This window comes from Mandrillus leucophaeus, unplaced genomic scaffold, assembly GCF_000951045.1.
Source record: "Mandrillus leucophaeus isolate KB7577 unplaced genomic scaffold, Mleu.le_1.0 Scaffold242, whole genome shotgun sequence".
Lineage (NCBI taxonomy): Eukaryota > Metazoa > Chordata > Mammalia > Primates > Cercopithecidae > Mandrillus > Mandrillus leucophaeus.
The window spans coordinates 3,456,030-3,460,488 of record NW_012102499.1 but is presented as its reverse complement, the minus strand read 5'-3'; the positions used below and the strand labels follow the sequence as shown (position 1 = coordinate 3,460,488).

The 4,459-nt window shown below is 39.9% G+C and overlaps 1 long non-coding RNA gene across 1 annotated transcript in view; it reads left to right on the top strand.

The window, feature by feature from the left end:
* Positions 1–4,459, top strand: part of LOC105541647 — a 93,244-nt gene that overhangs the window by 62,007 nt on the left and 26,778 nt on the right. The window contains exons 2-3 of the long non-coding RNA XR_001006364.1: positions 324–435; positions 1,903–2,029. This is a non-coding gene — a long non-coding RNA (uncharacterized LOC105541647). The remainder of the gene's footprint in view (positions 1–323; positions 436–1,902; positions 2,030–4,459) is intronic.

The window sequence follows — 4,459 nt, the reverse complement described above, 5'->3', positions numbered from 1 at the left end:
GAAAGAGAGAGAGAGAGAGAGAGAAAGGAAAGAAGACTTCAAGGAAAATATTTGTTCTTGAGGAGCTAAGAAGATAACTAGATAAACATATGCAACTCTGTTTCTCTGTCTCTTGCATACCCTTCTATGTAAGGGAACAACAATTCTTTTCAACATCCTTTAACGTATGCCACCTCTTGAACACACAATACCTAAGAAAATCTGTTCAGTTTTAAAATTCATGACAATGAGTGGTTTCTTAATTATGCAGGGAGAAACATTTTGAGGCTGTCTTTGTATCTTGTTTTGGTGGTGATCATTTTTTTTCATTCCCATGACTGCAGGAATATTGATCTCAGCGTTACTTTGACCATTAATGAATTATGATGGCAATAAGCAAAGATGCGCACCTCTAGCCTCCAGGGAGCTTAATCTTCTGCTACAACGTTTGCATTTGTAAGTCAGCACCTGTGTAATCTATATTCTATTTGTTATTCTCCTTTAATTACATATTGGTAGTGGTCCATTTGCAGGCTGGGAGCAACCAACTGCAGCATCAAAAAGATTATTAAAATATTGACTTTAAATTAAAAGGCCAAAAAGAAACAAGACAGGGTTTGTTTCTACCCATTCCGTTATGATGGTTCAGGAACAATTATTTCCTTTCATCTCAAGTTTCAAGAATTGTGCAAGGAACTCCCAAATGCCCTTTACATTCATTCATTATTTATATCTTGCCCCACTTGCTGTGTTTCTTTGTATTATCTATGTAATCCATAGTTCAAATGTAAATTCAGATTTTCTCAATTGTTAAAATGATGTCCCAATAATTAATTACAAATGAATTTTTTCCCCAGATTAGGATCCAGTGTAGGATCATGCCTTGTACTGAGTTCCCATGTCTCCTTTGTTCCTTTAATATGGAGAAATTTCTCTGCCTTTCTTAGTTTTCTTAATTTGACTTTTTTTTTTTTTTTCCTTTTGAGATAGAGTCTTGCTCTGTCGCCCAGGCTGGAGTGCGGTGGCGCAGTCTTGGCTCACTGCAACCTCCATCTCCTGAGTTCAAGCGATTCTCCTGCATCAGCTTCACGAAGAGCTGGGATTACAGGCATGCACCACCACACCCGGCTAATTTTTTGTATTTTTAGTAGAGATGGGGTTTCACCATCATAGTCAGGCTGGTCTTGAACTCCTGACTTCAGGTGATCCACCTGCCTTGCCCTCCCAAAGTGCTGGGATTACAGGCATGAGCCAAGATCATGCCATTGCACTCCAGCCTGGGCAAAAAGAGCGAAACTCTGTCTCAAGAGAAAAAAAAAAAAAAATTGACCTGGATATTTTTTGCCTGGTCATGTATAGCTCTTTTTGGAATAAGAAAAGTCTTGCTATTTTATAAAAAATGAACTGTCTTTGGTTTGGTAGTGTGGCATAGAATATCTTAGAGGGGTAAGTTATTCATCATTCAGTTCTAGATATTTTCTAATTTCTTTTGTGATTTAGTCTTTATACCACAAAATATTTAAAACTGGGTCATTTCATTTGTGAATTTTTTTTTTTTTTGAGATGGAGTTTTGCTCTTGTTGCCCAGGCTGGAGTGCAATGGTGTGATCTCAGCTCACTGCAACCTCCATCTCCCAGCTTCAAGCAATTCTCCTGTCTCAGCCTCCCAAGTAGCTGAAATTACAGGCTCATGCCACCACGCCCGGCTAATTTTGTATTTTTAATAGAGATGGGGTTTCATCATATTGGTCAGACTAGTCTCGAACTCCTGACCTTAGGTGATCTGCCCACCTCGGCCTCCCGAAGTGCTGGGATTACAGGCATGAGCCACCATGCCAGACCAACTTGTGAATTTTCTAGTTACCTTTTTCCTAATGGTATCTATATTTCTTTTTTTCTTTCTTTCTTTTTTTTTAGAGACAGGGTGTCTCTCTGCTGCTCAGGCTGGAGCGCAGTGGTGCGATCACAGCTCACTGCAGCCTCGACTTCCTGGGCTCCAGTGACCCTCTCGCCTGAAACCGTACTCCCCCTCAAGCAGCTGAGACTACAGGTATGTACCACCACACCCAGCTAATTTTTATTTTTTGTGGAGACGGGATCTTGCTTTGTTGCCCAGGCTGGTCTTGAATTCCTGGCCTCACGCAACCCTCCCACCTCTGCCTCCCAATGCACTGGGAGCCACTGTGCCCAGCCCTGTATTTCTATTACAAGTGATGTTTTAGCATCATTCTGTGAAGCCCAGGGAACAGATTCTGTATGATTTCAGTCATGTGAAAGTTGTTCAGACTTGCTTTGTTGTCCAGCATACATCAATTTTATAAATGTTCCAAATACACTTGAAAAGGAAATGTTTTCTGTGGTTGTTGGTGGGAGTGTTCCTCTTGTCAATTGTGTCAAGTTTATTAACCTTGTTCAAGCCTTCTGTATTGTTAATGATTTGCTTATTTTTTGCTTGTTTTGAGTGTTTGCTTATTCTATCATTTATTGAGAGAGGGGTGATAAAATCTCTCACTGAAAGTATGACTTCATTTCTTTCTTCAGTTTTTGCTGTATACATTTTGAGGCTAGGTTATTAGGGTGAATACAAATTTAGAATTCTTATATCTTCTGGTAAACTTAACCTTTATCTCATAATAAAGTTTTTCTATTTATCTCTAGCAATACTTTCTGCTTTAACCACTAATTTAATATTAATATAGCTACACCTTCTTTCTTCTGGTTAATACTTGCATCGATTTTGTTTGTTTGTTTGTTTTTGTTTTGTTTTTTTGAGACGGAGTCTCGCTCTGTCACCCAAGCTGGAGCGCAGTGGCGCCATCTCGGCTCACCGCAACCTCCACCCCGTGGGTTCCAGCGATTCTCCTGCCTCAACCTCCCCAGTAGCTGGAGCAGCTGGGATTACAGGCACTTGCCACCACGCCTGGCTAATTTTTGTATTTTTAGTAGAGACGGGGTTTCACCATGTTGGCCAGGCTGGTCTTGAACTCCTAACCTCAGGTGATCCGCCCGCCTCGGCCTCCCAAAGTGCTGGGATTACAGGCATGAGGCACTGCGCCCAGCCCATCCTTATTTAACCCTTTGCCTTTTCCTAACCAATTACTTTCAATCATTTTGAACATTTTATATGGCTCTCCTTAATTTTTAAATATTTCCTTTACATATATTTTTGCTGATTTTTAAAAATTAAATTATAGACATTGTGACTATTCGAACCAATATATCTCAAAAAATAATTCCCTAATATCATCTAACACTGAGCCCACACTCAGCTAACTCCAGTTGTTTATAACGTGACTTTTAGAACTGTGTGTGTCGGCTGGGGGCGGTGGCGCGCGCCTGTAATCCCAGCACTTTGGGAGGCCGTGGTGGGCGGATCATGAGGTCAGGAGTTCAAGATCTGCCTAGCCAATATGGTGAAACTCCATCTCTACTAAAAATACAAAAATTAGCCAGGCATGGTGGTGCACGCCTGTAGTCCCAGCTATTCCGGAGGCTAAGGCAGAGAACTGCTTGAACCCAGGAAGTGGAGGTTGCAGTGAGCCAAGATCATGCCACTATACTCCACCCTGGGCGACAGAGTGAGACTCCATCTCAAAAAAAGAAAGAAAGAAAGAAAAAAGAACTGTGTGTCATTGCATTTAACTGTATGGCTCTTAGTCTTTTAAAATATAAAATAAGCTAACTTAATTGATAAATTGTTATATCAGGAGTGACCATAGGAAATGAAACAGATATTTTAAAAATCACTTTTAAAAATATATAAGGAATATATTCAGTACATCCCCTTTAAAAGAAAAATCAGAAAGATACAGAAAGTGGAAATAAGAAAAGAAATTTGTTATGGCTTTTACCAGTTGTGAGCATGACTACCTTCCTGATGCATTTATCTGTCTAGCTCCTTATCTGTCAATACTTTTACATGGTAAGACCATTCTGTATGTAATTCTGCATTTACTGTAGGCAGTTTTATATCTTGCTTTGTATCTTCAAAATTAATGTGATTGTAATTTTTTTTTAAGAGACAGGGTCTCACTTTGTTGCCCAAGCTAGGCTGGAGTGCTGTGGCATGATCATAGTTCACTACAGCCTCGAACTAGATTTAAGTGATTCTCCTGCTTCAGCCTTCCAAGTAGTTGGAACTATAGGTGCATACCACTGCACCCAGCTCATGAAAAAAAAAAAAATTTTATAGAATGGGATCATACCACTGCACCCAGCTCATGAAAAAAAAAATTTTTTTATAGCATGGGATCACTTGCATTGTTGCCCAGGCTGGTCTCAAACTCCTGGCCTCAAGCTATCCTCCCACCTCAGCCTCCCAAAGCACTGGGATTACAGGTGTGAACATTTAGAGTTTTTTCCAATTGTAATAGTTAATAAAAATGAACATATTTTTGAAGAAATTTTAGTCTGCTTCACATTATAGCCTAATCCTAGACTCTGAAAAGTGGAATTTCTCTTTCCTTCCCCCCTTCCTTCC